Here is a 10,987-nt window from a genome sequence, read left to right on the forward strand (position 1 = left end):
GCACTTGGAAGCAGAGCCCTTCCCAGTTGAGACTTGAATGACTATGGCCTGGCCTCCACCTGATGTGAGAGACCCTGAGCTAGAGGACCCAGGTAAACAGTACCCGGATTCCTGACACACAAAAACTGTGAGACAATAAAGATGGGTAGTTTTAAGCTGCTAAGTTTGGTGTAATTTACTATATAATGATAGATAACTAAGGCCCCTTTAAATTCAGATTCCATCTTTGAAAATATTTAGAATTTTCACCTTTGTTTTGTATTCTCCACTCAATTATGTTATTTAAATATTTTCCTTTATTTTTATAATTCTAAACCCATGTTTTCTTCTCTTTTTATCTTAGTGCAGCCATAGCCACTGTATATTCAATAATACAATTACCCAATCGATCTTTAAGTTACTGCAGCAAGAATTTAATATTATTGACTATACAACTCCATATGATTACTGCTAAGTTTTTGTAATTATAGAAAGAGATGCTTGTACATTAGGTTGGAGAGTTGAGAGATAACACACATTTCAGTGGCATATGGATTGAGGAAGAAGTAGAGCTCAGTATAAATAAACTGGAACGTCTCAAGAGTTAAGGGGCTTGTCGAAAATAGATTTTCCTCACCGTTTATATTATTATGTTTCTGTCAGATCATGCACACTGATATTTTTGAGATTGGATGCTGCAATTTGAAATAATCACATCTAGTTTCAAAGAGTTAGTGAAATGTAGATGAAAATCAATATAGGCCCTCAAATCTTACTTACTAGTTACTTTAAGAAAATTACAGAGTTTGTTATTTATTAAAACCAAGCAGCAAAGCTTAATTCCTTCTTCTGATATATTCCTACCTCTTTCTTTTGAGGTGTTTTAAAATTGTGCTTAAATTTGCAAAAACTGTGGTTACACTTCTACTTGAATGTAGTTGAATAACGCACAGCATGTTATTGTTACTGCTCTCTTAAGTCAATGAGACTTATATGAAAATGTACTGACTAGAGTATCTCTTTGCTTTCTGTCTTTCCTGCTTATTAGATGCTGGTTTCATGATGACAAGAACGATGAATTTTTTAAAAACCATATGCCTTTAAAAATCGACACCCTTTCAATTCAATATCTAATCAGTTGCTACATTTCTAATTCGGTCATTTTTGCTGTGTGGGGGTGTGTGTGTCTGTGTGAATGTTGGTTAAAATCAAGTATAATCATGGATCTCCTAATTAAAATGTATTAATAGTAGTCTATGGAATGAATTCTATTCCTCCTAATATGACATACAAGTTCTTGCTAGTACAGTATATAAAAAGATTTGCAGGCTTGAAGCAGGAAGTCCTGTAAGTTAAACCTTGGGATTCCATTGATCAAGAAAATGTCATTGAACATTCCACATACTTTCTCAAATTAATTCTCAATTCATCAAGGTGAAGATAAGATTGCATACCTTAATATCTGTTGAGGGAATAGAATGAACTAACTTATGGAAAGAACATATTCAAGCACATGATCCATAAAATTAGCATGTAGTTCGTGGCAACAGTCTAATTTTCTGTCTACCTTATTCCCATTCACTCTCCAGCCATGCAAACGAGAAAAGTTAGGGGCATTGTATGCCCTTTGTTCAGCCATCTCTTTTACATATCTTCTCCCTTAAAAATTATAGATATTTATTTCAGGCCCGACTCAAATAATTTTCACTTTTTAAAAAATTGTCTCCCCTACAATTCCCACAATCCTTATAACTTTATCATTTATCTTATTTTTAACCATATCATTTTATATATGATTATTTCTCATCACTTAGTAAAGTATCAGCATTTCAAAGCCATAAAAATATTTTACTTAGCCTTCTCTTTGTTTAGCACAGCACGAGGTAGGCACTTAATATTTGAGTAAGTAAATTAAATTAGTCATTGAGAACCTATTTCTAGCTATTGATTTGTGTTAGATAATTATTGTAAATAACATGAAAATAAATGTTTCAACTGTTGTTCATTTGCTATGAAATTAGTTACATAAGCTAAGGGTAGTAGAAAGGCTACAGTATTTTGTACAATGAATCACGGACAGTTCTCCCCAAAAAGCTTGGTTGTGTACTTTATTGACTTCTTATCACATAAAAGAAATATAGGTCTCTCTACTCTGATGATAAGTTTTGTGGTCTTGTCATGGCCTCTAATTTTACCTTCAATTAAATAGTCAAAAGAGCAATTAGATTTAAGGGATTTCTTTCTTTATTAGACCAGTTGGCTCCATCTATCCTTTCATTGGGAGCATTGATATAGTCTTAAATTACTTGGAAAAATTGATAATGAATTATGCTCCTCGAGGCTGTGGTTAATTAAATTGGCTACCCTTTTGTCTTCAGCATAGGCAGCTGGGGCACTGGACTACAGAGGACTAATGAGTCCTACTTAAGGTAAGTCCTCAAGGAATGTGAATTCCTGCTGTCAGGCAGGAATACCATTCAGATCACAAAGTTCTCTAATCTACTAAGTAGGTCAAACACTCTAATAGAAAATATAAATCAATTTGGGGTCTGTTAAAATCAGAAACTATGAATTTAATTAGTTATTATATGCAACAAACTTTTATTAATGCTGTTTTAGACCACTGGTTGTGGAGAAATGCTTAAGAAATCCTTTATAACAGGGAAGCACTTGGATCAAAGAATAGTTCTGCTGAAAGCCATGTGTCTCCAGACTTAAGTAGTTTCAGAACAGATTACATGTCTAAACAGGTCACAAGAATTCATTCCGTAGACTACTGTGAAATTCATTCCATAGACTACTATTTTGAATTTGTTAAAGCTGTAGTAGGGTGATTAAAATTGCTGTACCTAGTAGCAAATTACATTGCTTTGCAAAATATGCATTGTTGAATGTTATACTTCCTGCTTGAGTGTCTAACATTTTGATGCTGAGAATAAATAAATGTTTTGTGGCTTTCTCATTGTTTTAATTCAATTATGTTTATAATTTTTCAGTATAATCTTGTTCTTAATATAAGTCATAAGAACATATGTCAATATTTAATTTCTCTTATCAAGGTCAAACTAGAAATGAAAGTTTATAATGATACTATTAATAAAAATAATAATGAATTATTAACCACTTATGAAATGGCAGACACTGTAATAATCATTCTATTGATTGATTTATTAAATATTTAGAAAAGCATTATGGTAGTTACCATTATTATCATTAAAATAACTTTGAAAATTACTTTAAAATAAAGAAACTGAGAAATGGAGAGAGTAAAATATTTGCTTATGGTTATACAGCTAATCCCTAGTGAAGCAAGATCTCAAACCCATTTTAACAACACAGCCCACACTCACAGACAAAGAAATATTGCCTCCTTTTGGCAACAAATTGAAAGATTTCAAAAATCTTATATTTCAGATACAATGGCATGCTAAATATAATACTTTACTGTTCAGTATGTACCATGGACCAGCAGAATGACCATTATCTAGCAGGTTTTTAGAATTGCAAAATTTCAGCATCAGAATTGCAGAACATCAGCTTCAGCTAGACACATTGAACCAGAATGTGCATTTTAACAAGATCCAAAGGTGCTTTAAATACACATTAAACTTGAGAAGCACTGATATACCATAGTGTTTCTCAATTTTAAATACACATTTAAGATCACCTGGGAAAATGTATGTATGTATATATGTATGTTTGTATCATGTGTGTTTATCTACACATACACACACAGAAACACACACACATTTCTCATTTCTGAATAATTAAAAATCATAATATTTGAGATGGTTACCATGGTACTGGTATTTTTCAGGCTTTCGAGATGATTCCAATGTAGAGTCAGGGTTGACAAACACAGTGTAAAACCCTGATACAGTAGTTCTTAATTTTTTTGTGCACCAGAGTAAGCTAGAGGGATTTGTAAAACTCTCATTGATAGACACCACTTCCAGAGTTTTTTATTTTGTAGGTCTGAGATATGGCCTAGGGATTTGTATGTCTAAATATCCCCAAATGATGCTGATCTAGGAGTCACATTTTGAAGAACTATTGATGTAATAAAACTTATGACTTTGCAGAAGTAATTAGGCTTACTGGGGATGAAAGGAAAGAGGGGTAGAAAGTGCAGACTCTAAATCAAACACACTTGGATTAAGACTCTTCTGTCACCTATTACTTTTGCAAACCTGGTCAAGATACTTACACTTAATTGAGAAAACCTCCATATCCACGCAGTGAAGATACTAGTGCCAGTATCATGAACAGTGGTGAGAATGAAATAAAAATGTGTATAAATTCCCAAGATGGCGTCTGACACATATCCTTTCCTTAATCCATGTTGTAACTAATTATTGGAGCTCAATTATCCCAGTTTTTATTTTAAATCCCAATTGCAGCAGTTAGTATTAAAAAATAAATTTTGTATTTCTAATTAGGGCTCATGCAGTTGATAGAACTAGCCAAGTGTACAGTGAGAGAATTGGAAAGTTCAGATATTTATTATAGATTAATCATCAGAAAGCTAACAGCACTGGGAAATTAGCTCCTCTACCATACATAGAAAAGTTTTCAAGTAAACCCATAGATAGTATATTTACCTTTTTCTAGCTTTTATTAAAATTAAAATTTTATGCTTTAGGTTCTGGAGTTCTAGTCAAGTCTCCTCCCATTTACCCACATGCAACTTTCACTATAGTGAAAAGAAATTGCAGATTCCTGACATCAAAATTCTGTTTCAGACTTCTGGCATTCTACACATCAATTTTCTACTGCATTTGCTGTTCTTCTCAATTGTTCTGTAAACCCACAACACCCTGTATAATGATCTGAAATGAACTTAACACTGCATTACAATATTTAACGTACTTTCTATCTTCATTACACCATAAGCCTTGAGAAGGTAGATCGGTATTATTTATCTTTACTTTCCCAAAACTTCCCACAATCTGCATTATTGCAGACACTCAACAAACATTTACTGAATGGATGATGGAGCAGTGTCCTCCAAATACAATACAAGTGTTAAACAGGTATGTCAAGTATGACCATATGGCTGATAAAATAAATTCTGCTTAACTAGCATTTTCTAAAATAGAGCAATGGGCCAGGCATGGTTGCTCATGCCTGTAATCCCAGCACTTTAGGAGGCCAAGGCGGGTGGATCACCTGAGGTCGGGAGTTCAAGACCAGTCTGACCAACATGGAGAAACCTGGTCTCTACTAAAAATACAAAATTGGCTGAGGGTGGTGGTGCAAATCTGTAATCCTAGCTACTCAGGAGTCTGAGGAAGGAAAATTGCTTGAACCCGGGAGGCAGAGGTTGTGGTGAGCCACAATCATGCCATTGCACTACAGCCTGGGCAACAATAGTGATAGTGAAACTCCATCCCTCAAAAAAAAAAAAAAAAAAAAAAAAAACATAGGCCTATATCATATATATCATAGTATACCTAACTAGGCCCTATATATATAGTAAAATTTATATAGTGAAATGTTTTCTGCTTTTATAAAATGAATTACTTTAATCCAATATACGAACTAATTAAAAATTATGTACTAGAAATTCTCTGAAGCCAAAACCTTAGGATGTAGTAGTCTCCATGAAAATGATTGTGCATTACACTCAGAAATATGCTCTATTTTATATGTGGTTAAAGCATATGAAATTAAACAACAAAAAAAAAAACTTTACAAGTACTTAAATAAAGGTCCAAATTAACTTTATTTTAAAGGAACATTGCAATTAGGGCAGCCAACAAGGTTATGAAGCAAGAAACATTTTATGAAATTGTGGAGGAAGCTGTGAATCTTGCTGTGCCAAAATAAATAAACCACAAGATAAAAATAACTCAGAAGTGGAACAAGCAAGAAATGATATCATTAACAACTAACTTTGACAATTACTTTTCCCCACGTAAAGCAAGGATACTGTTTGCAAGGACATGATAGGACATAGATAAATAATAACTGAAAATACTAGTAAGATTAACATAATATTGAAATAGAAGTGTGAATGTATTTATCCCATTTTAGATCATCAAAAGTTCTAAAAATATATGATATAGGAGAAATACTACAGGATTTTTTGAGCCAGAAGCCCAAAGCACAAATACCTCCTCTGAACACACTGATTCTGTGACCTTGAGCATAATATTTAATTTCTGAGCTTCAATCCCTCATCTTTACTTTGTGTGTGTGTGTGTGTGTGTGTGTGTGTATTTTCAATAAACTAATAGATATAAAATTTCCTAACCCCCTATCTAGTATACGGGTTACATTTAATATATTTCTTTACTTGCCATGCGAGTATGCAGTATTAAAACATTGCAAATCTGTTTAATATATATTTGAGAGGTAGTTAGAGAATCTTGAAGAAAATGAAGCCCCTTAACAATGAAAAGTCTGCTAATATAAATAGCAAGTGCTTTAAATTTTATATAGTGAAGTTGTCTTTAAATAATAGCTTGTGTGTTTGACTTGTTTCTTAGAAAATATCTAGAAAAGTGCTAATCCTGAACACTGAGTAAATTAGAAAGCTTGGCCCTTATTCTTTTGAAAATCCTGTAGCCAATCTCTTACCTGATCTCAGATATTCCTTTCTAGGGGCAGTAATTTCCTGAACTCCACAGAAGTGTAGCAGCAACAAAATTAATCGAGATATAGTCACCCCTTGGGGAAGCTGACATAAAAGCCTAGCTCCCCTGGGATGTTTTTTTCCAATCCTTCCCATCAGTTTTCACTGTATGAAATACACATAGCCAAGGTAAATTCTATCATTCATGAAAATAATTCAAAGCCAGTTCTCAAGTACTCTCATCTTATCTACTTAGTATTATATCTATAACCAAGAAAACAAATTAAGCAAGGTATATAGCAGGGAGTCAATAAGTCAGACGGTATCAAAATTGCTAATAATAAACATTTAAGAATTTTGGTAAGACTGAAACACATTTAGATATACGGATTATTTTTATGTGATTTATGAAAGTCATTGTGCATCCAAATACATGTCTTCCTAAGGATACTGACATCATCACACATGTAAGTTTTAAAATTCTAATGATTACGTCTTTTAGAAAAGATATATAAGAGAATCTTAAAAATAATACACACTAACCTCTCTAGGAATAATTAGATATAACCTTGCTAAGGTTGAAAGGATAGACTGAGTTCATTATGAAAATCTGATTTTTGAACGTTCTACTCAAGTAACTTTATGGGAAAGTGTTGGATTTTCTTTTTTATATTTTAAGAAAAAAATATCATTAGTCAAATATCATCAGATCTTGACCTGAAATTCCTCCACCAATTCTTCAAATGGATGTTTTGCATTTGTTTTCCTCCTCTTGCAATCTTTTGTTAATGTAGTAATTTATACTTTTAGAAAGATGTGTTCTTTTCCTGTGATTACTTGTGCCAGGAGTACACTGTGCCCCTTTCCTACATTATGGTATTTGGAAAGAAGGAAAAAATAATTATAATATTGCTTTCAGAACATATCATCTGAATAAAGAGAGTTTCATAATCTCGATTCATTAATTTTACAAACATTTAATAAACACCTATATTTAGCCAGGAACTCTTTTGGGTATTAAGTATACAATCACAAACAATTCAAAGTCCCTGGCCTCATAGAACTTACCTTGTGAAGGCATGCATGAGGGGCAGGTAGAGATACATATAACAAAAAAATAAATAAATATGTATATGTCAGAGGAAAATAAATACAACAGAGGGGAAAAAGTCAGAGGAGGAAATTACAGAGTGTCTAGTATTAGGGCAGGCCGGATACTATTTATAGAGACTTATCAAAATGACATTTGAGTTCAGACCTGTAGTAAATGAGAAGCCATGAGGGTCTTCAGGGAAGAATGTTTTAGATAAAAGGAACAGCGAGTGCAGAAACTCTATGGCAAGAGTGTACAGGGAGACCATCATAGCTGAAGCAAAGTGGATAAGAAACTGGTAGGGAATCAGGAAACATTGGTAACAAAGCAGCCAGGTTGTAAAAGGACTTGTATGCTCCTGTAAAGAATGCTGGCTTTTTACTGAGTAAGATAAGAAAACACTGAAGGGTTATTGCAGAAGAATGATATAATGTAACATACATTTTAAAAGGACAGCTCCGCTGGTTGCATTGAGAATAACCTGAGCCAACCTAGAAGTTGTGATGATACTCCTGGCTTGGACTAGAATAATGCAGGTAGAAGGGATGAAAACCAGTTTGCTGATGGTTTGCATGTGGCACATGTGGGAAACAGAGGAATCAATGATGTCATAATGTCATGTGGATGTGAGCTTTTTACAGTCCACTGAAAAAGCCAGATGTGTTATCATTATCCCACAGCAAAACATCCATATCCCTGGCTTCATTGTCCCTCTTGCCTGAACTGTGCTGGATAAACAGCCAAACATTGACTGTCTCCTTTTCAAGTTCCTTGTTGTTAGTAAGTTTTACTTTATCTATTTCACTTTACTTAAAGTTACTTATTTTACTTTAAAGTTTCATTTTACTTATCTTTAATAATTTGACTATACCATTTAAAAGCAATAGTGCCTTTCACAATCAAGTCTATGATATTTTCTCTGTTCTCTCTCTTGATTAGGAAGTCATCAGGCCTTAAGAGAGAAAATCTGAGCACACATTATGTGCTATAGACTGTAAGAAGCATGCCAGGTAAATTAAATAATTAAATTCCACAAAATCCTCATGGGATAACTATTATGTATTGATATATTTATACGAAACATATACCTGTACTCTATGTATTAAACATACGAAGTCTAAAATGGACTGTTTGATTTACCCAGGGTTGCCAACGTGGATGTGTGGGAGCAAAGATTTGAGTACAGATCTATGTGCTTTCTAGAAAAGTCACTAATCTTACTAATCACATGCTTGTATATTTTAAAGACTAACTCTCACAAGCTAACTATATTTTCAGTTGTCTGACCATAACATATTGAAGAGTTCCTACATAATTTTCTATATTATTGATCATTTATTAACCTAGAACTACTTATGCTTCACTTTGCTGAGGTCAGAGCAGGACCCAGGCTTTGGAATGAGATAAATCAATTGGTATACGGTGAAGTGGTCCTAACTGCCAATGATGGGCAAAGGGCAATGGTTGAACGTGTGTGTACGGGTTTGTGTGTATGTCTGTATGCATGTGTGCAATCTTGATGAAATGAAAATTTACAATTAATATGTTTCCATGGTTAACTTGGCCTAGTCTTTTATCTAGGCCAAGTTTGAAAACTTGTTCTGTGATTTCCTAGTTCCATTTGTATGTATGGGTGCCACATGTCTGTTTCATTCAGCCTACATATTTATTTCAATTCTTCACAATTTAGAATGGTATTGGTGCAGCACTACCTTTAAAAACAGGAACACAGGAACATAATTAATACATTTTACTCTAAAATGAATTTTTCTGCACTATGGGATTCATTTGAATTAAATGGGTTCTTAAAAGTGAGGGACTAGTTAATATTAGATCATCAGAAGCAGGAGTTTATTTATTGCCATCATTTCAACAATTAACCAACTTGTAAGTATTCATTTTTGCTGCTTATATTTAGCACTAGTTGTAAGACATTATTCTCTAGCTTTGCATTTTATATGATAATTTACAATACTTTATTTATATTTATAATCATGGTTAGGATTAGCTGTACATTCATTATGCATGCAAAGTTTCAATAAATAGTTAGAAAATTACCTGCACAAATCACTGAAACAACCAGGCACTTTCTATTTTGCAAATGGAGGTAGATAAAATTCTTAGAATCCAGTTTATTTTGCATAAGAAAAAAAAGTATGTAATTATGACAGCCCTTTCTAAACTATCTAAATTACCCATGATTGACAACTTAGTCTTCTGTATGCTGTTTTATTTGGTTGATTTTGCATATTCTGTCAGTTGAATGTACATGGAATTTCTCTCATAGACACTTTACATTAATGGAGTCATAAGAAAAAGTCCAGGCTCAAACTTCAGAAAAAACATCAAGCCTTGTACCACGGTATTTTGAACTCAGTCCTCCCAGATTGAGAAATAGGTTGTGGGCTTGAACAGATAGGAGTTTTTTATTGAGTAGAGGGGCAAATACTGTTTTCTAAGAAAAAGTTCCATAATAGAGTAGCAATATCAGTCCTGTTTATGGATAATCAGCATCTGCTGTATCCTTCTTGTATTTGTCCATTCTGAAATTTCCTTAGTGATCTGCTCTCAGGACTTCATGTGACAAGAAGCTTCTAAGAGCCAGGGTGTAACAGGAAGCAATCAGAAGGTGAAAGAATTAATTATTTTCTAACCTGTCCCATTTAACTTAATAATTATGTCAATATCAATTCTAATGTCCTTAGAAGGCATAGAAAAATCAGCTTTTCTGATACCTCTCCTAGTTCAACAACCACTCCATCAAACCTGTGTTAAGTTTAATTAGAATTGCAGTCTCTGATGCATATGTATCCCAGGGAGTTAACCACACCTCCTGCCAAATGAAGAACTAAAGAATGGGCAGGGTGTGGTGGCTCAGGCTTGTAATCCCAGCACTTTGGGAGGCCGAGGCGGGCAGATCACTTGAAGTCAGAAGTGCTGGGATTACATTTTATTTTAATTTTGTTTAATTTTAAGATGGAAGTTTTCCTCCATTGCACAGGCTGTAGTGCAGTGGCAGGCTCGTAGCTCACTGAAGCCTCAAATTTCTGGGCTCAAGGGATACTCCAACCTCAGCCTCCTACGTAGCTGGGACTACAGGTATATGCCACCATGCCCAGCTGATTTTGTTTCATTTTTTGTAGAGAGAGGGTATTGTTTTGCTGCCCAGGCTGGTCTTGAACTCATGGCTTCAAGTGATCCTCCCACCTCAGCCCTCCAAAGTGCTGGGATTACAGCACCATGCTTGGTCCAATTATATTTTTAAATATATATATGTTTATACATTTATTATATATACATAGATAATTATATATATGTCCATATATATATATATATAT

The sequence above is a fragment of the Rhinopithecus bieti genome, unplaced genomic scaffold, assembly GCF_001698545.2.
Source record: "Rhinopithecus bieti isolate Rb0 unplaced genomic scaffold, ASM169854v2 scaffold_75164, whole genome shotgun sequence".
NCBI lineage: Eukaryota > Metazoa > Chordata > Mammalia > Primates > Cercopithecidae > Rhinopithecus > Rhinopithecus bieti.